The following is a 13,078-nucleotide window of genomic DNA, read 5'->3' as shown; positions in this document are numbered from 1 at the left end:
AGCGCGGCCGGTAAACCAGAGCCTATTTCTGTTGACGCCAGTCTTGCCGGTGGGCGGTGGGGTGGGAGTGGGGTTGGTATAGTAGCAGCCGGCCAGGAGTGGGGGGGGGTTTCGGTTGTAGGGGAAGGAGCGGTGAAGATGAGCTCTCAGCAAGGACAGGTGCATCAACCGTCTCCCTGAAGCTGTACTGCAAACACGCTTTTTGGAAATGACCAAGTCAAACAGTCTCTGAGGTGAAACTATAGCTAATAGCATTTGCACTTTATGGCTAAAAGCATTGCACTTTTTTATTAGATTTGTCGATGTTGTGACCCCCAGGTCATTTATGATCAGCAAGTGCTTGTGAACATCAAAAGTGTTCTGTAAACATCTGTTAACAGTTAATATGCAGCACAGTGATCCAACTCCCACCATCAAATTCAAAATAAATTGTACACCATGTATAAAACCTAGCTACCAATTTTCATTATTTCAGTACATTATTCATTTTGTCTCATTAGGAGAACACTAGCACAGAACATCTCCATTAAGAAACTCAAAAGACATCAGATGGAGACTCACCACAACCAGACACGAATAATCACACCAAAGCCTACTAGAAATTAACCAGCCCTAAATGGGATAATGTGTGATGTTGGCCAATAGGGTAACGAAGAGTGCAGCAGGGCACTGAAGTGTGTGGTTCAGCGTTTTAATTTATTGTGCAGTGGAGCAGCTGCCAGTTCAAACCACCGGAAATCATTTGGAAGTCTAGAGAGTCTTCCCTGGGCCCTATGTGGTCAGGCTGCGGTGGAACCGAATGGGTCCCTATGTGCTTTCAAAGTCGGGTGCACTGCTTTACTGCACAGGGCCCCAGCAGCAGGCCTTGGCCTACATCACAGTGTACACCATGTACGTGAACCTATTCCACATTCACTTCCAACAGCAATCAAGGTTTAAGACTAGCGAAGCCTATTGCCGGTACGTCTGTGCTAGGAACATCAGGTCATTGGTCTCAGAGGGCTCGCTATGGCTCACGGCCTGGATGCTAAAGGCCTGGACTACATCCGTGTGAGGATCCAGCAGACGTGTGATTGTGGTGGGTCGTGGAGGAGCAAGAGTTGCAACTATGAAGGCCTAACTTATCTGATTCACAGGGGAAAAAGGCAACTTACCACTTCTGTGAACCTTGCATATAAGCCACAGTGTATCTGGACTACCAGTGCTACGTTTTCAAATCAAAGAAGAAATTCAGTAAAGTGTACACTGACCATACAGTCCTACAGCAGAGGTGTCAATTCCAGGTTCAGAAAGTAAAAGTCCTCACCAGGATTCACCAGGAGGTTTCCTGGATTGTGTTGATTCCACTAATTTTACCTGGATTGCACTAATTAGAAAATCTAGCAAGCTTGAGCAAAATCCTGGTGAGGACTTTTACTTTCTGAACCTGGAATTGAAACATCTGTCCTACAGTTATATCTAATGAATTTGATCAGTCATCCTTTTTCAAATAAAAACGCTAATGTCAATGCATGCCACAAGGGGGCACACAAGCGCTGAAGATACAGCAAACTTTCTGCAGTAGTAGGCTAGCTCCTCTCGATCATGCAGAATATTGTTCTGTTGTTCTTCATTGAAAACATTTTTTCTCAGCATATAATTTTTATATGTCTGAGTATTTAACATATCAAGATGCTACCTAGGCCAGAAGCAAAAAGCATATTTAAGAAGGCTTATAAAAAACCTCCATTAAACACAGTCTTTCCCACAGACTGGGTTGTGTGTTTCATCACATCACATTGTTGTCCTGAACTTTGCATACATACCTGTTTTTATATAACATCTAATGTCTGAGGTTTTGCACAGTTGCTCCATTCCAGGAAACAACTGTGGACATAACCAGGTCCTCATTGATGATTCACCAGGATGCTATGCAGATAGGTGGATTTTTTCTTCTACATCCTGTCCAGTAACACTCATTGCATTACAATAAATCTTATGCAATATCCCAAACTTAAATATTCAACCAAAACCACAAGTGTAGCACTGAAACATTAAAGGAAGTGGCCAACAGCACGTTTGAGCAAACCTTCTTCTCATGGGCCATATGGGCCCATACCTCAGTAATGGGGGTTGTTTTGAAATATGCACTGTAAAATTGGATTTCAGAATCCAATAGCATGGCAGTTTTACTACTGTGACATTTAAAGACAAAAACACAGACGCCACCGATTAACACTTTTAGTGGACGATGCAACTGTGACAAGCTGACTGTAATAAACTATGATGATTCATATTTTATATATATATATATATATATATATATATATATATATATATATATATATATATATATATATATACTGTATATATTAATGGGTTTACTCAAAGAACAAAGTAATGTATACATTAGATATTTACACTTGCTCAAGAGCTACAAACCTGTTTCTTCTATTGTAAATGAATGTCTTGATGGTGACAAGCTGGTGAAGTTCTTCTAATTCTTTAGGCTTCTGAATTTTAAAAAATGTAATGTAAGGTTATGTAAGGTTTTCTTAATCTGGCCCATATTGTACATGGCCCACACGAGAACTGAAACATTGATCCACACCTGGAGATTGAAAATACGTGACTGTAAAATTGTTATTGATGAAATTTTACCAAATATATCTGACCCAAATGGACAGTTGTTCCTTTGGTTGTTGAGGATCAGATGTCAAACATCTGCCATGGGTGAACAATATATCAAAAAGGAAGGAAGCAAAATAAGAGTTTAATGAAATAAAATGGAATGTAACCGTACACCAAAAAGACTCACCGTGCACCACCTGTGAGGCACAAAACCAAAACCCCTGCAACACATGCAACACAAGCCCGACATCAACACCAGGCCACATGGATGCCACTAGCTCCACGTAAACACGGCTGGTGAGGAGGTCCTGTCACACCAGCTAGTTGAGGAAGATAAGAACATGTGACATGGTTGGAAGTGTAAAGGTTGTGAGAGATTTTCCAGAATAAAACTGGACATTCAAGTCTAGTCAGGTAAACTTCTTTTTTATTTAGTTTAACCACAACATCTTACAGTGTTGCATAAGTGATGCAACTAAGATTCTGAGAGAAAGCTTGTTTTATCATAGGCTGGTAACCGCTGTAACTCCACCTGTGTTTGTGTAAAGTCATTCTCTTACAGTTGTGCAAATACCAGTATAAAATCAGCCTGGCATCCGGTCCATAAAATACTGCAATAAATTCATTTCCTGGTAATCATTTCATTTCATGGTAATGTTTTAAAAATGAAAAGGTCATTGAACATAATATTTTGCTTAATAATTAGGCTACTGGTAAGACTTCAAGTACACAGATTTAAACTCAGTTTTAACTGGGAACAGGTTCTTGCTACTCTGGCCAGTCAGCATGCACCGTCTACCAGGAACATTTGAACACTCTGTAGCAAGAGCAAGAGAGATGAATCCCGTTAAACTCATTGTGTTAGCTCTTCTTGCCCAGGTATTCTGCTCTGGCACAACGTGATTGACAGGCTGGAAAGCACCAGTCCTGCAGCTAGGACTGCAGAAACATAAAATGAGTTTTGCAAAAGCTCTAAAAATAGCATAAACAGGTTACGTCTTTTGACGTTCAAAACAGAGCAATTCAAAACAGAGATAAGAAATCAGAGCTTAACTGGGGCTATGAAGAGTGATATTTATAGTGAATACAAACAGGTGTGTGTGTGGGGGGGGGGGGGGGGGTGTCAATGAGGACAGTAAGGACCGTTAGCATTACTGCTAATGAAGCCTGTCTAGCAGCCATTTGCTTCAATATCCACTGACTGGATGCAAACTGAAGAAGAGAATTCAGCATTGAACATCTTCTGTTGTAATAGATGTCTATAGAGCAACGTGACAAACTGGGAATACTTTAAAACAGTAGAACGTTACGAAAAGAGTCCAACAGTCTATTGCTCTATTGTCATTGTGAAGTGATTTATGTGGCTTTAATGATTTTGTTAAGAGTGACCTCTGGACAAAGTAAATTCCACAACAGGTGTTCTTTGTTCCTTAAAAATAAAAAAATAATCTGCACAACCCACACGGCCTTATGCAACAGCTCTTGGCACGTACCCAATGGGAGCAGGAAATGGTTAGGACACAGTCCGTGGTCCAGGACATGTTAGACCTGACTGTTGAGCCTGCTAATGAGCTATGCAGTCTGGGTAATAGAGGAGATGTTGAATAATGCCACTGACGCATTCTGTCTCTTGCAGCTCATGGAACTCTGTATTAACCCAAATCACATTCTTGTTCATTTTTCTTTATATGTCCTCTTCTTGTTGCCTTTGAGTGAGTATGGACATAAAACCAAGCTTCCTAAATTTGTCTGATTATAGTTATTTCAGTGATTATCACTGAACAGAAACTTGATGAGCAGGGTTCTTTAATCATTGTGATATAAGAGAGAAGCCCTGATTTTCAACTAATTGCAGTAATGGTAGTGGATAGAGCTGAACTGATGTATAACTGTAATCAAACTGGCTGATTGGTCAGGGCTAAGCCATCCTGTGAATCTTTGCTTCAGACTACATTTTCCGTATCAGAAGTCATGTCCACTTTGCATTAAATCACAGCAACCTAGATCAAGCAGTAAATGGCTGAAGGGTGGGTTGAAGAGGCTACCAGCTCAGAACAGCTGCATGTCATGGGCGCGCACACACACACACACACACACACACACACACACACACACACACACACACACACACACACCATAAGGTGCGTCTGTTGAACCAGGTGCCCTCAAGCGGGAGCAGCGCTTGGCTTGCCACGTGAGGGGGGATACGCGTGGTGGCCTCGCGCGGGCTGGATTAGCTCGCGGCTCTTGGACGTCGGCCAGAGGATCACCATTAAATTCCAGCTGCATTAGGCGCAACGTGGCTCCACCTTACATCAGAGCGCCATGCACGCGGCCATCTAGCAGTCGCTAAAATGAGGTCAACTCCGAGCAGCTGCAGTCTCGCGCTTAAAACGAGGGGAACTTTGAACTTAGGGAGTATGCCGCACGTCTTTGCAAATCAGCACACACGTGATTTGTGCTCGTTTTGTGGTTGTAATGTATTTTAGCTAAGACCAAATCCGTTGCAAATTGCCGTCAACAGATTTGAAGGGGGTAAAAAAAATACTGGACAGTCCACGCAGACCCGACTGTTGCTAGCCTGTTGGTTAGGAGCTGAAAACATTGCTCTTGTGTTTAATGGGTGACTCACTATTTACACTGCCCGACGTCAGCAGACCCCATCAAGAATAAAAAAAGAGAGAATAAGCGAAGTCGTCGTGAATTAAAAGGCTGCGTACGAGAGGTATACAAGGGGACTGAAGAGCTCTGAATAATGTGGTTTCTAGAAAGGAACCGTTCTCGAAGTTACACTGAATGTCACGTTTGAATAAGGAAACGGGGCTGTGCTCAGTGAAGTGTGTAAATACAAGTGCACATGCGGATAAAATCACGTCGATATGAAACCCGACATTCCGTGTTTTTTGTGGCAGCGGGGGCATGTAAAATGGATGTAAGCCGTGTGAAGGTTACAAGCATAGCGCACCTCGCTCTAATCTTCGTGTGGTATTGAACATTTCTGCCGGATTACATGAGTTAGACCAACGTTTTACGTATTCTCTGCCCTATGCGTAAATTGTGTATAGAAAATAAATATGAATGGCCTTTAGACATTTGGGCCTATAGTAAATGTAAATAAGAAGATTTCTAACTTGGTCGTTTCCGCATTGAAGTCTATTTTTAACTTTGGGAGGTAGACTACACTAAAATGAATACTGAAAAGATGTGTAATTACTTAATCCGGTATTAAATCTGAAAAGTCGTCCTGTTCGGAATGAATCTTAAGTAATACTCCGCGACATCTTCACAGGCAGGAGTTGGTGGGGACCGTGTGTTGTCTCGTCAGTCTGGCCCACCTGTCAATATTGACAGGTCCATATTGACATGATAGCATCATGTAGTTGCTGCAGATTTGTCAGCTGCACATCCATGATGTGAATCTCCCGTTCCACCACATCCCAAAGGTGCTCTATTGGATCGAGAGCTGGTGACTGTGGAGGGCACATTCACTCAAGGTGGGTACACTGTGGTCATGAAGGGATGGACTGGACATGGTCAGCAACAATACTCAAGTAGGCTGTGGCGTTGACACGATGCTCAATTGGTACTAATGGGCCCAAAGTGTGACAGGAAAATATCTCCCACACCATTGCACCACCACCACCAGCCTGAACCGTGGATACAAGGCAGGGTGGATCCATGCTTTCTTGCTGTTGATGCCAAAGTTTGACCCTACGCGGACAGGAGTGGCACCCATTGTGGTCTTCTGCTGCTGTAGCCCATCTGCCTCAAGGTTTGATGTGTTGTGCGTTCAGAGATGCTCTTCTGTGTGCCTCGGTTGTTATTTGAGTTACTGTGGCCGTTCCATCAGCTCAAACCAGTCTGGCCATTCTCCTCTGACCTCTGGCATCAACAAGGCATTTGTGTCCACAGAACTGCCACTCACTGGATATTTTTTCTTTTTCGGACCATTCTCTGTAAACCCTAGAGATGGTTGTACGTGAAAAACTGTAGATCAGCAGTTTCTGAAATACTCAGATCAGCCCATATGGCACCAACAACCATGTCACGTTGAACTGCAGCAGATCGTCTTGGCCATATCTACATGCCTAAATGCATTGAGTTGCAGCCATGTGATTGGCTGATTTGGCATTTGCATTAATGAGCAGTTGGACATGTGTACCTAATAAAGTGGCCACTTGTACTTTAATGTACAAATTAACAACCCACGAAGTTCAGTAAGCCAATTGGTAGTCTTGACAACAGAATTTACCTGATATCAAACTTGGTCTCAAAGTCTAAGACCACATCAAGGTTCTCATCCAGAGTTTTCACCTGATTCACAAATATACAAGGTTTTTAGATACAGAATAACCCTGGATCTGTTTATGTCTTTAACTGGAAATAATTATTTGCCATGCAGAATTCTTGCAGGTACTCATAGAGACTCGCAGCGTGCACAGATCAGTAGAAGACAAATCATTAGCATAATATGCTGAATACAATATCTTTCAAACTGGAAATGCAGTCTGGTTCAAAGTGATTAAAACTACAGGAAGAAGGTGGATTGAGAGTGGGGTCATAGGTAGATGGTGTGATATTAAACCTAATGTTCTCATTTTTGCCAATAAAAAACCAGCTGGTTTTGGCATTTCAGTGGCATTTGAGATCAGGATTAATGATATTAAAAAGAACTTTGGGATTATGACTATTTCTTCATATGATGGCTGTAAAATAATTTGCCTGGCAGTTTTACCCACTTCCTGGAAGGCAGATCTTTAAAATTTTATAAAATACCTGGAAAATATATTTTCCCCATTTCTATTTTGCTACCTGGCACTTCCTTATAAACCCTGGGTGGGGCTGTCTGATCTGGATAGTGGCCTGTGTCTAACAAGCCTCGTGTTAACAGGAGAAACAGAGTTTCAGACGGAACAACAGGAACAGTTAAAACATTTAACCATAAGGTGAATTTATTGGGGAGGCAAGACCAAACCAACACAAAAATGACCAGGGTAGGGGGGCATGTAATTATTTTACTATGAAAATGTGTTGGTTTCATACATGACTTTAAACATGATGTGGTTAGTAGAGTTTCTGACAGAGTAGGATTGTTGCGCACAGCACAGACCATGTGCAGATTCCTAAACTGGTCGGATGCACATGTGAAGTGTCATGCCAAGCAGATAAGATGGTACAGCCCCACTGGGACGAAAGCAGTACAACATGAGTCATCCCTCTGCTCCCAGATCAGTGAAGCACCGAGCCCAGTCCTGCTTCCTTCACTACCTTGTTTTTCTCATCTCTCACATCAAAACCTCACCATAGCAACATGCGAACATCACAGCTTGCCAGGCAAGTGAAGTACGTAGTTTGTTGTAACGAGCTCACGTTGTGCTCGGGTGGGGTGGGTGGAGGGGTGGTGGAGGGGGTTGCTATGGTGACACGTGAACTTCAGTGTGTATCCGATAAGGCAGCAGCCTGGATTGAATGTACGTCACTGAAAGTCACATGTAAAGTTCTTTGTTCCCTCAAGGAGGGTGCATTGTTTTGAAGGCGGTGGAGGACAACTGCCATTTTAAATCAGTCCATTGATGAATAGTGGGTCTTGACATCACTCTGCCTAGTAAGCACTCTGCTCCTCTTTACCGCTGCACACGGTTGCTGAGCAACCCGTCTTCAGCGAGGGCCTCACATGTGAAGATAAAATAGCACGGACTGACCAAGGTGCCTCATCAGGCAGCGTGGCTTTATTTAGCTGGCCAAGTTCACCAAGTTTGTTTTCCAAAGTGGGAGCGAAGTGCAATCGGTATGTTTTCTTTAGCCCTGAATTGGTTTCAAGGAAACTTTTCTCTTCTGCTGTATATTTGCCCAGTTCACACCGAGAGCTCCAGGGAAGTCAAGATTCTGTCACACGGGCGCAGCGATCGCATCTGCCGTTCTTAGTTTTGCTGCGGCGAACAAAACATAATTGACCAAGAATACTCACTATGTGTTTGTGTTCCCACGTGTTGTTTAATGCATATGCGGAAAAGTGGCACAACATTAACACAGGCTTTTCTTATATCGCAAAAAAATGACCAGAACCACTCAGCTTCCAATTCTGTTGCTTGTTTTGTTCTTTTATTCGCCTTTGTGTGAACAAAATCTGTCTAGAGAGAGCTGTGCCTCCGGGATCGACTCTCAGCTGTTCACACGGCCACACACACACAACGCTACAGGTGAACACTGATCTCACTGTGACCAGAAGGACCTGTGCTGGGTGCTGGGAGTCAACAGGCTTCAGACGACACCTGTGCCGCCTCTGATAGTGGAGGGAGAGAGCGGGTACTGGGTCAGCCGGTCGGCTCTGCTGACACGGGCTGAAGGCCAGACAGCAGCAGATATCTGAGCCCTGGACACAGCCGGCTTGGTTCCGCTGCGCCGCACACCGCAAGCGTGACCTCTGATCTCTGACCCTACACATCGAAGGGCTGCACGCGTGTACTGTAAACACGAGTTTGAACATGGGGCAGACAGCCAAAGATTTATGTATGCACATATTGATCAATATGTACATGAGAGCACATCACACAGGTAAATGAATGCACACAGGCATACATTCACACATGCTGCCCCCCCCCCCCCCCCCCCCCCCCCCCCCCCCAATGCCTGGAGAGATCAATCAGTCTCATAAAACACAAACGTACATGTCCATGCTGCATATTCGTTTTTTGGGGAACTTTGGCTCACAAGACATGGCAAGTTCTGACTACACTTTGGACCAAGCAAGGGGCTAAAACAATTTTAAAAATATGTCCTGGATGTCATTTCTTGCATTAAGCTCATATCAACAAACACAAGATAAGCGTTTTTTTCTCCCCCACAAGCACTTACTGAATGTTAGCAAAAACAAAGAGCTCTCTTATCCTAGAGCACGTGCAGCACCAGCAATCTAGGGTTCCGCCATCTTTAGTGCAAAGTAGGTCATGCAAACACAAATAATATCACTATAAAACACAAAGTCATTTCCTCATGTATTTTTTTTTACTTGGAACATATGGTACAAATGTTCACAAGTGGCAGACAAGAAAACAAGGTCAAGGAAGTTCGTGTTCACACAGGGCTGTATTACAGCACACACTTCCAGCTGCCTGCTGGTCAGAAGAAACTCCTTTATTTCTCAAAACCTAGTGAGATGAGTCAAATGGAAAACAGATGAGCCGGAAAACTTTACCAAACTCAGAAATGACCATTTGTACAAGAAACGTTTATGGACGTTTTAGTGCTGTAACTTACCAACTTCAGCTAGTCACCATAAAAGCCTGGACTCTTCTGGCCAAGTCTGTGGTCTAAACACGCACGGTAAACACGTACAAGTGTGATGGTGGAGGAATGAGTCTCTAAAGTGTGTGTCAGGGATCACCTCTCAGCTGTTCACACGGCCACACACACACAACGCTACAGGTGAACACTGATCTCACTGTGACCAGAAGGACCTGTGCTTGGTGCTGGGAGTCAACAGGCTTCAGACGACACCTGTGCCGCCTCTGATAGTGGAGGGAGAGAGCGGGTACTGGGTCAGCCGGTCGGCTCTGCTGACACGGGCTGAAGGCCAGACAGCAGCAGATATCGGAGCCCTGGACACAGCCGGCTTGGTTCCGCTGCGCCGCACACCGCAAGCGTGACCTCTGATCTCTGACCCTACACATCACAGGGCTGCAGTACAGTAAACACGAGGACGTTTGAACATGGAACAGCTAAAGATGTATGCATAGACACACGTATGAAGGCATACATGCCAACACACACACACACACACACACACACACACACACACACACACACACACACACACACACACACACACACACTCCCACTGTCCCTCCTTTTCTGATCAGAAGCACAGCAATAATTTGCTTTGTAGAAACTGCAATAATCAGGGTCCCACTCAAGATATATAAAAAATGATTATCTTCTTCTAAACAATCCTTCATCTTCAGTCTTTAAGGCATCTCAGAAGTTGCTGGCAGACACACTCAGACCCACAAACCTGTCCCCTATATCCTCACACACACACAACCTCTCCAAGGCTAAAACATTTCAATGGCACAAACAACACTTCCAGTCATAAGTCCTTCTTGAAAATCACTGAGATCCAGTCACTCAACACTTCAAGGCTTGCTATACCCATCTCATCTCATAATCTCTCTCACACACACACACACGCACACACACACACACACACACACACACACACACACACACACACACACACAGAGCTCTCAGGAGCTGACAGCTTGTGCTTCTGAGGGGCCGTGATGAAAACCTCCTATTTCTGGGTGCACGGTGAGGCCGAGAATAGATCACACATGAAGCAGCTGCAAAACAGTGTGTGTGCGTGTGTGTGTGATACTGAGCACCGTACGAGACACACACACTTTTCTCACTCTATCTTATAATCTGCTGCCACAGCTGTAGTGTTCACTGTACACAGTAGACAAGCATTATTTCAGGTAAAACACCAAATGCTACTGCGGCAAAATAGTAAAGTACACTCTAGAAATATCTCAGAAATGTGCACCCATGCAAATCGTCGCTGTGCCGTACCTGTGCCATACAGTTATGGCCGCTCAGCAGCGGTTGTACACGTGGGCTCACACTTGTTCTGTTGTCATTCGTTAAAGTTCCTTTTGTCCATGCCTCCCTTAGGTGGTGTGTGTTGTTTATTAGTAGCCACACCCCCCAGGTTTCCATGACATCATTTACGTTGCGTTGCCTTCTTTTGTTGTGCTAAATGCTTCAGTTACTTTTCGTCTGCAGGTTCTTTGTGATAATTCAGACAATTTCTTGGACACGATTGGAAGTATAAATGTTTGGGCAAGTCCTCAGGATGAGGCCTCAGGGGTAGGACTGGGTTTCAGCATTTTCTAGGCAGAATATAGTTGTACATATAGGTTCATATGTACTGACACGCCATGGACAAGTACATTGTGTTCACTACCAGTTAATGTCAGAAACATCACAGTAAGTCCTTGCAGTTTATAGGTCTGGGCTAAAACATATAGCACATATTCCAGCAGAGGCCACTCAGAGTAGCCATAATTCAACATCAGCTTCACACAAGTACTGGAAAATGCCTTGTTCATATCAGCCGAACACACAAGTTTTGAGTCACCTTATGGACTCTGGAATTCTTCTACACCCACACGAACAGATGAGGAAGACATTAAAGCCATGAGTGTCTGACACAAAGCTCCCCTCTCAGCAGCTGGGGGTCCTCGGCACCATAAAAAGGGATGCCATTGCATGGAGAGATCGGGAAGTCTTTAAACACACACACACACACACACACACACACACACACACACACACACACACACACACACACACACACACACACACACGTCCACGTTGCTTAAGCACCGACCACCAGAATGGCTCCTTGGGAACTTTGACTCACAAGACATGCCAAAGTCTGACTTCACTTTGGGCCAGGCAGGGGGCTAAAACAATACAAAATGGCTTCCACATTGTCATGTCTTGCATTAAGGTCATATCAAGATAAGCACCCTTTCCCAAAAAGCACATTTACTGTATGCTAGCAAAAAACAAAGAGCACTCTATCCCTGAACACGCGCAGCATGAACAATCTTGAATCCAGTCAGTTATCTTTAGTGCAGTAGGTCATGCAAACACATGCATAGAAAATAGCATTATAAAATGATCATTTCCTCATTTATTTTCCTTGCAATGTGGTGTACAAATGTTGACAACAGGCTGACAAAAAAACAAATTCAAGGAAGTATATATTTAACACCACCAATGTTGTGCTGCCTGGTGGTGACAAGAAACCACTTGAATGCCTAATAATGTTCATACGTGAAGACCAACACAGAGGTGGACAGACTCGGCTCCCCCAGCAAAAGCCCAGGGGGAGGGGCTGGTATTAATGGGCCTCTCTATTCCAGGAAGGAATGTCAGCTATTGGGTCAGCGTGTTGGAGGAGATGAACCCCGGAGCACGTAGGCCTGGCACACCCACCCACCACACACATCTTCTTCTGTGAGGGGCAACGGTGAGCTCTCCTCTCACTCACACACAATCTTGGAGCAGCCAAAACAAAAGAGGTGATCAAGAGGCTCTTGCACAACCCTGCTAAAAGAAGAGGGCGGCTAGACGCAGCTCCGAGCTTCTGTGCTCGCACGAACGCGCAAAAGTTACGCGTGCTGGTGTGAAGCAAGCCTATGGCGCAATGCAGCGGTCAAGAACGAACCCTCCCGTGTGCACGCCTGTGTGCATAGACTCAGAACACCATCGTGCTAGTCAATCATTTCTAGGAAAGGCTGAGAGAAAGGCAGGGGAAATTCATTATGATGTGAACGGCTTTTACTGGGAAGTTGGCATTACGCACAGGGATTCTTTAAGAGAGGGTTGAGGACTGACGTGGGCATGTTTTGCCCCTCCCCAGCTTTATAATACAACTCAGTGACATACAGTTAGAAGACCA

Source organism: Brachyhypopomus gauderio, chromosome 10, assembly GCF_052324685.1.
Source record: "Brachyhypopomus gauderio isolate BG-103 chromosome 10, BGAUD_0.2, whole genome shotgun sequence".
In the NCBI taxonomy this organism is placed as follows: Eukaryota; Metazoa; Chordata; class Actinopteri; order Gymnotiformes; family Hypopomidae; genus Brachyhypopomus; species Brachyhypopomus gauderio.
The sequence above is the reverse complement of the archived record's forward strand: the minus strand, read 5'-3'. Positions refer to the sequence as shown.